Genomic DNA, 10,134 nt, shown 5'->3' on the forward strand with positions numbered 1-10,134 from the left:
CAAGCAAAGATGGTAAATATTTGTGTCTGTGGTTCAGCGAGTAAAGCAGGTCGTCTACTAATCACAGGGCTGACGGTTCAATCCTCGACCCCTCCTGTCTGCACGAAGCCCAAATTGCACTTGATTATCAGACCAACACCTTCTGAGGTAGCTCTCTGCCATAGGTGTGTAAGCTTTTCGCATTAAAGTGCTATATAAATGTAATCCATTTATATCATTGTTAATTGAACTTTTATTTGGCAAAACAAGCAGTTGGAAGAAAAATTTGTTTTTTACTATCACTTTCTCTTTTAAAACATTATTGCCTGGCTCTGATTTTGAGCCCGGGACATGAAAACTGGAGTAGTTTCTGGGACTAACTGGAAGATACAAGAAAGACAGGATGAACAACAATGGACTGTATGGCTGTTGGTGTAGGTGCGGCTGACAGCAGCTGTACTGCAGAATTTAACAGGAGTGGATGATGAGAGGCTGGAAGCGCTGGCAAAATGCCGTTCTCTCACCAAGCATCTCATCCAAGGACCAGATCAATCATTACTGCACCAGTAATGCTAGCCTCGGCATCAAACTAAGACATCAAACTATATAATTTCGAAGAAACAGCAGCAGTGCTGAAAAACAGACTGTTGCAATGAATGTTGTCAAAATGTTGTCTCTCTCTCTGCTTTCTATAACTCTCTTTCTTTTTCAATCTGTGATCCTGAGCAGCTGCAGAACAGCGGTAAGCAGGATTACAGGTGGTGAGAAGAGATGAAGATCAGGAGGAAGGGAGGGAAAAGAGGGAGGGAAAAGAGGGGTAAAGAAGGGGGGTACATGAAGGAGAGGAAGGGAGGGAGGAGGGCGGGAAAGCGTGAATAAAGAGTTGGGGGTTGTTAAGGAAGGTGGAGGGACGAGGTGAAAGTGAAATAAAAAGGAGTAAGTAACAAAGGAATTAATGTGTGTGTGTGTGTGTGTGTGTGTGTGTGTGTGTGTGTGTGTGTGTGTGTGTGTGTGTGTGTGTGTGTGTGTTTGTATGTGTGTGTGTGTGTTTGTGTGTGTGTGTGTGTGTGTGTGTGTGTGTGTGTGTGTGTAATTATGAGTTTTCCAAATGAGATACAGGATAGTCCCTGTGTGTGTGGTATCATCACCAGTGGCAGCAGAGGGTGGCAGGTGACTTGAGTGACAGGTTAAAGAGGAAACGGGAGGGAGAGGAGGCTGTACTCAGTAGCGTGTCACCAGGCAGGCCTGCGTCGCCTTCCTTATCTGACAGGCACACTGCAGAACAGCAAAATCCCCTGCATAAGCCCCTCAAGCACTCCTCTGGGACACAGTGTGTGTGTGTGTGTGTGTGTGTGTGTGTGTGTGTGTGTGTGTGTGTGTGTGTGTGTGTGTAGAGAGAGAGACAGTTTCTTAAACTGCTTGTATGTGAGTGATTGAGTGTGTGTGTGTGTGTGTGTGTGTGTGTGTGTGAGTGTGTGTGTGTGTGTGTGTGTGTGTGTGTGTGTGTGTGTGTGTGTGTGTGTGAGTGTGTGTGTGACAGGGATGGTGAAAATCTCGTTATTTTCCTATCTTCCTGTGTAAAGCCTCCTAATTCCACCTCACCTTCAACACTGCATGACCGCTCAAGGTGATAGGACAGGACAAGCCCGGAGTCCCAAACTCACACACACACACACACGTATCTGCACAAATCGAGAGTGCAATTACAGGTCAGTCTGGCAAAGGACAGGCTGTTCTGCAGGAAGACCTGAGCATTCGAGGAAGAAAGAAGACATTAGGAAGGACAGGAACAGTGTGTCTGTATGTGTGTGTGTGTGTGTGTGTGTGTGTGTGTGTGTGTGTGTGTGTGTGTGTAAGAAGCGAGAGTGTAGGGTAAGATAGTAGGACAGGAGATGACTCTTTGGAGACGAGCAGAGCAGCTCTTACAAACTCCCATACTGTATATTTACCTTGTTGTATATTTTGACTATGAACATGTTTTCAGTCATAGTTGAGATAAAGACGTCGGTCACATGACACTATAAATCCCCAGGACAATAATAATTTGACACTTGAAAAGTGCTGCATTGCAGAAATGTAAATGAAGTGGGTGTTTGCCAACAAGATTTACGGTCCAGTTCCTTTCTGAATCTAGTCTGGAAATGGTCAAACTGTCAGGTTTATTAATGAATAAATATAAATATTTAACATATAACATATGTTGAATTGTAGTTCTTGTTTATTAAGTTACTTACAAGCTTTTGTTATGTACATTTGAATAAACTAAAGCACAAGGCATGTGAAAAGATTCAGATTTGATCAAAGCCCAACTGTATTTACATAAGTGCACTTTAATATCTCTGAAGTAGAAGGTAACGACAGTCGGTAAACACAAGGAATTAAGGAGAACATGAGTTTAACTGGCAACCTTGATCCTATTTTCAGCTGCCAGTTTGAATTAAGTTTTTACAACAGATTCAAAAAGTGTGTTTATTTTTTGTGGTTTAATCAAAGTTTCTCGAGCTAAACATAAACTTAAGCTTGTTGTCAGCCGAAGTTTTTTAACCAGTTTACATACAGGCAAGAACTAAACACTAGCTGATCAGAAACCAGTTAACCCCGTGGTTTAACATCACACACCCGTCCATTCACTGTGAGCAGCCCACTGATGGTGAACTGAGATCGACCGCCCTCTCTCTGCCTAATCTTTACTGCGGGCCATCAGCATGTGCAGGTGATCTGCTTTTATCTGTTGACATGGAGCCACATTACCATCAACCCTCCCAGATGAACGACATCTGTGCTGATACGTAATCCTAATTAACCTCATTCCCATGTTTTGGGTCTCTGGTTTAATCTGTTGACATCTTGATCCATCAATTATGCTAAATCGCTCCGTCTGCTTGTACGACATCATCACTTAGGTTTTCACTTGTGGTGCCTTAGGCGGGCTGACACTGTGGGGACTTTTCCATCGTCTTTTTTTTTGGTTGGTCAGATGTTTCATCCTGTTTACTTATTCTCACACACCCACACACACACACACACACACACACACACACACACACACACACACACACACACACACACACACACACATAATTCCTAATTTAAATCGTAATTTAATTTCACACTGTGCTCATTTTTTAACCAAAGAAATATTTTTAAATCAATATGTTTTGGTTTTAAACTGATGACACCGCTGCTCCCTAACATTACACTATTGGGTTCAATATTAATATCTTCTAGTCTCCTTGTCCAGTATTTCTGTCTTTCAGTATTTGTCTTTTTTACTAAGTGAGGAAGACGTATTAAAGAAAAAATACTATTATTATATAATACTATTTCTCTTTACTCTCTCTTCACTTTCTAGTCTGCCTGTATGTTAAGAAACTGTGACTATTACCTAAAATGTGTCGTCTTTTCCTTTGTCTGAGTTACGGAAAATAACTTTTCCACCTCTCACACTCTTGCAGGTCCTTCCACGTGTCCTTTGGCTTCATTGTTCTTTCTCAGAAATTTGCCATCTTGATTAACTTTTGTACAGCTTCCTCTTTCTCTGTTATTTTAAAGACCTCTTCACCTTAAAAGGTCGATTTTAAACACCATTTAAGATGCTATCTCCACTTGTATCTATGCTATCTAACATCCTTTATACTTTTTTAACACAGTGATGAATTAGGAAAACTAACTTCGCTGACCTCAGGTTCAACTCTTTTGTTATCCGTCCATCCATGTGATGAGGTTATCTACACATATCACATGACAACTTTAAAACAAAGTTATATTATCTTCCATCGTGTCCTATTTCTCCTGCATCGTAAACATTCTTGCCTATGAGTTGTCTTGGATGTTTATTGTAACATTTGTAAATGTAATAATCACTAACAAAATCTTCATTTAGGGTTATATTACACCTGCTGATGTAACACACATATGCACTAAAGCACTACTTTAAATTGGTTCTCAAATAAATAATTTCAGTTTATAATTTGCAGCATTCTTTTCAAGTTTGTGCAATAGCTTAACCATTTATTTTATTTTGTTTTTTTCTAAAAATGTTCCTTCACTTTCTATAATTGAAAGAATATTCTGAGCTGACCTCGCCACTAGAAGACCAATTTACTGTAATTTAAATATACTGTAGTACTTTTGGACAATTTTTTAAAGATCAGACTGCGGCTAGGCTACCTTTACCCTCAGTACTCATGATATGAAAGTGTAAACTACACAGTTTAAACAAATGTTGTAAAGAAACTAGAAAAGTTCACTCAGTAGAGTGCAGATCTCCGCCCGGTGTGTCTCCCTCTCCTCTGCCAAACAGAGAAGAGTTCCAGCCTCCCTTGTCAAGAGGAAGTAAAGATAACAAAAACAGATTTATTTATCTCATATCGTGTCTAACGTCAGTGGATCATAACATATCGGGTATGGAATTAATGTTCAAAATGATACCAAACTTTCCTATGAATGTCAATGTTGATCCAGGACAAAATCATGGCTGCAACAGACAAGGTCAAGCTTGTTTTTAGCCTTTTACTACTGACGCAGTTGTTGATCATGTGTGGCCCCTACCGGCCGGTAAAGAGAACTGAGGAGTCAGCAGTCAACTACGGTATAAAACACTCAATAAAATAGGTTTTTCAAAAATTGTGAACTATCGCAAACACGATGCGTGTTTTGATGCGGACAGACAGAACATGTTTACACACATTTACGGAGACACAGACATTATACATGGTCTCATATACTGTAACACACACACACACGCAGAAAACAAACTCTCTTTTACACACACACACACATTCCACCCATCATTAGCCCTGACCTCCAGATCAAGGGCAAGTATCATGTTTTTTTTTTAATCAGAAGGATTGAAAAAGAAAGAAATAAAAGAAACTGATGAAAGTTTGATGCTAACAGCCTTTTGCTCTTTATTTGAATGAGGGAACAACCTCCGCTACCATCTGTCCCCTCTGGCTATATGGGAAAAAGTCAATATTTCAAGAGAGCAGAGGCACTCATTAAATATTTCAAACAAAGGAAAACTGAAATCGCTGCCCAGTATCTCTCTCTCTCTCTCTCTCTCTCTCTCTCTCTCTCTCTCTCTCTCTCTCTCTCTCCCTCTCTCTCTCTCCCTCTCTCTTCTCTCTCTCTCTCTCTCTCTCTCTCTCTGTCTCTGTCTCTCTCTGTCTCTGTCTCTATCTCTCTCTCTGTCTCTGTCTCTGTCTCTGTCTCTGTCTCTGTCTCTGTCTCTGTCTCTCTCTCTCTCTCTCTGTCTCTCTTTCTCCCTCTCTTTCTGCTATACCTAGCCTCATCAGTTCTCTGTGGCGTATCTTCTTCACACCAGACTTCATAAATACATACATACAGAGAAAAATTATGAAACCAACCAGCCCTGACAGTCCAAGATAATATATTTATCCTGTGGTATATACAGTATTCACATGTACATTTAACCATATTCTCCTAAATCTCATAATTTCTTACTTACTTTCTGCTGACCTGGTAGATTTTTCAGGGTTAAGATGAAGGTTAATGTTTTTTTCCGCTGAGGAAGGGTTGAGATGAGGGTTAATGGGTTTTAAGGTGTGGCAGGGGATCAGTGTATAGGCACTTTAACCATAAAGTTACCTTGGTGGTCAATTCATCATCAGGCAATCAGCAGACCCACCTTGAACCCACAGGAGCTGTTAGGTTAAATAAATGTCCACTTGGCTGCTCTCTGATGTCAAATGATTGAACACACTTGAAGAGCGGATGCAACCTGTGACCACGAGGTGAAAGCTGTATGCAGACACCCTGCCTGGGAAACATCTTCTGACACACAGGAAGTGTGTTTGGGTAATTTGTGTGAGCAGCAATAGCCACCAGACAACAGACAATGCTCAGAGTGACATCTACATTACAGAAACTCAAGTGTTCATTGTTCTCTATTTATTTGGTGCCCATAACACAAAGTGCAGCACTGTACCAAGGAAGGGGCTGACACAGTCCACAATGTTCGCTTTCGAAGTGTCGCGCAAACATAAAACATATAAAATATGAGATATAAGTGGTGTCTTGAAGTTGCTAATCTAATTTTTGTATTACATTTATCATTTGTTGTCATAGAAGTTTGGTAGTTCACTAATTTGTAAAACAAACAAAAACATTAAACTTAATTCTTAACTGCAACACACAATCCTTCATGGATCTTAATCAGTGCCAGGATCTGACTTTGTTGGTGGATCCTGTCCAGCATTTGTTTTACATCAAGAGTAGAATCCTAAAATAATGTCATAAACAGTCTCAGAAGAGTACTTCACTGATTTAGCGTTGCACTAAAATAACAATGTCAGACTGACACAGTGGACCGTTTAAAAAAAGGATCAAAACCAATGCAGCAGAATATATTGTTTTTATTCCACGCATTCTTCATCTTTCATCTGCATACATTACCCACAATACAGCTCACCACGCAGATTGGGCTGTGTTATGCTAGTAGCGGCTAATGTAGCATCAAGTGCTATCAAGCAGAGATGAGGAGCAGCTACAGAGGTCTGGTAAACTCACTTCTCTCCAACTCTAAACACAGAGTGACTTGTAGTCTTCAGACCCAAGCAACGCTGACTCAAGTAAAGAAAAACCTGTAAAGAGGCTCGGGTGTGTACAAAAAGATGGCTCTCTGTCATTAAACAATTTCTCAAATCTTCACCGTAAAAATGGCCTCATGTATGCTTACGATCACTGTCAAGTTTCCATTAAAACTATCAACACATGTAAGTAAGCTGTAACTGAACTCCATCTCAGTAGCGACCAAGATGAAAGACCTTTGTGTATGACCACATTACAATTAACGCAACACAGATAACTTTCAAGTAACACCTTGTCGGACCATCCATTGCATCTCACACACACCTCACTGCAAAGGTAAATTAAGGGTTAAAGTGTGGTTCAATGGTAGGGTGATGAAAGGGTTACTGTTCAGATAAAGGTACGTTTGGGGCGGAGGGGTTATAAAGACCACTGAGACCTGGGATTACAAGACTGAAAAGGTGAGATGACAGACAAAATGCACACCTGTGAGTCTGAAAACACATATACACCCACTCACAGAAAAAGAAATGCTGGTGATAGCTAAAAAAAGAAGATGCTACAAATAGCATAAAAGAGAACAGATATTTAAAGCTTTATAAAGGCAGATGGATTGTCATGAAGAGGATGAAGTAGAGAAAAGCAAAGGGGTGGGAGAGAGGATGAGAGAAAGGCAGAGTGGCATGGTATAAGCCTCTGTCATTAGTTGTGGGATTTGAGCGAAAAAACCTGCAGAAAAGGCAAAAGTAAATGAGATTAGAGAACAAAAGTGGCAGAGTGTGGCAGGATAGAGGGAAGAGGCTCACAATAACCTGCAGGTGTAAAAGAACCAAAGACTTCTAATCTTCTGTTAATCTTCTAATCACTGGTGTCTTTATTCGCCACTGATTTATAGTCTGTTAAAATTCAAAGAATGCTTTATTCTGATTCTGAGGCTTGCACAAAAGCTTCTAAAAGCAAAAACCGGTCACATTTCAAAGCTTTACCATGTACATAGACCTTATGTTTCTTAAACTGAAAACATAACTTTTGTGAGACTAACCAAAGTCAACTGAAAAAGACAGATTCTCTGCAAAAAGCGTCAATAATTCCCTCTAAATCCCCAACTTCCACTGGTCAACTATCAGGAAATAAAATATCCAAGACACACATTCCCCCACAAACTCTTTTAACATGTTCTCCTTTCCTGATTTATGCTCAGATGAATCATGCACAGATCAAATCCAATTAAAGGTAACCCACAAAATGTTCTCACTTGCATGTGCTCCCTCTAAAAGTCCACACTCCATCTGTCCAGCCACACTATTATGTTACTCAATGAAATCGCCCCAATGATCAACACAGATACAAAACCACAAATACAGCAGAGTTGACACACATTCAGAGCTGGTTAATTCACACACCTACACAGGGTATTCCCCAGCATCAGTATTACTTAAATCATCCCAATGTTGGCCAATGAAAAACAAATATAACAGGAAACACAGCATACACATGTCCCTCTCACATTTCCCAAACTACTTCCTACACATCAGTTACTCATTGATTTAAACCTCAAATAAATATCTGTACATAAATCCTGGCAGAAAAGAAAACGACAGAAACTGGAGCTACTGTCAGAAAATGTAAATTTCACCTTCATTAGTAGCTTCCTCCTCCTGCGTCCCTGGTTCAGTCCTCGGCCCCTCCTAGACACTTTCCCCCTTGGCAGGTGCCATCATGGTCAAATAGTCCACAGGAAAGAGCTGGAAAGGATTCTCTAATGTCCTCTGTTTCTCTTTCTTTCTTACACTCCCTCTCAGAGTCCTGTTGAGATTTGTATCACCACAAGAAAAGCAGCATGTGTGTTTGTCAGTGTATATGTGTACGCACAACTCCAAAGGTCCTGGAATTCCTGAGTCCTGCGCTAAAGAGCGAGCGTGGTTGAGCTCCCTCTCCGCTTCTCTCTCTCTCTCTCTCTCTCTGCACTCCTTTTCTTTTTTCCTCTAGCTCCCGGCCGGGCAGAGAGGAGGGGAAGACAGTCAGGGGGTGGGACGGAAGACAGAAGCTGCTTTCAGCCAACTCTTTCTCTATCTCTTCGTTCTCCCCCTCTGTCCTTTTTGCCTAACTTTTACTTGTTCTCTTTTGGCTTGTTCTCTGTGAGAGATACTCTTTCACTGCTCAGCAAGGCGTGAAAGCAAAGCTCTCTCTGTGATACAAACACACTCACACCCTCCTCTTTCTTTCAACGCCACTCCCTCTGCCACAGTCCAGAGGTAAAGTCACTCCCTCGCTGTGTCACCCAGCCGCAGTGTCTTTCTCCTGCTATTATGATTCAACATGATTATCACCAAAGCTGTGGCTCCATGTGTCTGTGTGTTTCTTCCTGATCCAGAAAATCTTGAGGCTGATGTAGTCGTGATAAGGATCAGGGTGAGACTGGGATAAGGGTGCACTTAACACTTGGATATAATTTCAGTTTAAAGTTCACACATTCTTCCAAATGTCAACTCATCCATGAGTTCATTGTTCAACACAGAAAGTGTTCACAGAAACCTTCGTTCTGTTCCCCTGAGTTGACAAAATATACATTGATTCAAGTGGCTGAGTTCAAGGTTCACACCATAGTAATAAGCCCTCAACCCTGATACCCCTTGACCTTTTCACTCCTGCTTGGAAACTAAGGAAAAAAGATTAGGGATTTGGGGAAGCTTGTGTGACATGTGTTTCTCTTGTCTCAATGAAGAGGGAATTAGCTTTAAGCATAAACAGTTGCTTCTCTGAATCCTGCACCTTCTGGGAAAACATGGGTGGGTTTTATGGTAGGGACCATTTACTTCCCTTCAGCCAAAAATGTCTCTAAATTAAAAAGTTTGCTCTAGATAGTGGCGGTAAAATAACCACACTTGACATTGGGGGCTATCCCTTTGCAAATAGCTTTTAAAAGCTGCTGTTGTGTAACAACCCAAGGAAAGAAAAAGACATCCATCCACATACCCTGTGTCATGGTTTCTGTTGTGGCCAACCAATCATGTTAATATTGGATGAAGGTTTTTTAAAGTCCTATACTGACATTTATTTAAATTTTTTCGCTTTCAAAAATGTCGGCACTTGGTTAAGGTCAGGAAAAGATTATGGTAATGAAAAATAAATGATAGGTATGGTATGGTGAGGCAACTATAACTGATTTTTATAAGATTAAGGTATCGTTAAGGTTACACAACTAAAAAGGTCTTGGTTAGGTTCTGGGAAAGATTGTGGTTAGGATTATTAAGAATGCTAACATAGATTTTGTGTCTGTGATGGGACATAAAATTTGAGCTCCAGCATGAGAGATCATTCCCGTCCACCACCTCCTCACTCTTACTTTCTGCCTTGCTACATATAGAACATGCTACTTCTTGCATTGGCACTCAACGGAGGCACTGGACGTAAATCTTAGTTACGGTATACTAGTCTGAAATGGCATCCCTTTATCCTCCCTGTGGGGAGTGACAAGCAGACCCGTGTCAGAGGACCGGAGATTCTGGGACGGGGTATAAGGATGAGTGAGGTCTGATAAGTACTGGCGGGCGAGGGCATTGAGTGCTTTGTAGGTGAGGGCTTTGCTGGCTACCGCAAACA

General features: G+C 41.0%; 1 protein-coding gene across 1 annotated transcript in view; it reads right to left on the reverse strand.

Annotated features, from left to right (window-relative positions):
- sema3b (sema domain, immunoglobulin domain (Ig), short basic domain, secreted, (semaphorin) 3B) overlaps positions 1–8,560 on the reverse strand; it is a 77,564-nt gene extending 69,004 nt beyond the window's left edge. Inside the window, exon 1 of the mRNA XM_029435859.1 lies at positions 8,168–8,560. The gene's annotated coding sequence lies outside the window, so the exon portion shown is untranslated. The remainder of the gene's footprint in view (positions 1–8,167) is intronic.
- Positions 8,561–10,134: the final 1,574 nt, after the last annotated feature.

Source organism: Cottoperca gobio, chromosome 7 (genome assembly GCF_900634415.1).
Source record: "Cottoperca gobio chromosome 7, fCotGob3.1, whole genome shotgun sequence".
NCBI classification, from domain to species: domain Eukaryota; kingdom Metazoa; phylum Chordata; class Actinopteri; order Perciformes; family Bovichtidae; genus Cottoperca; species Cottoperca gobio.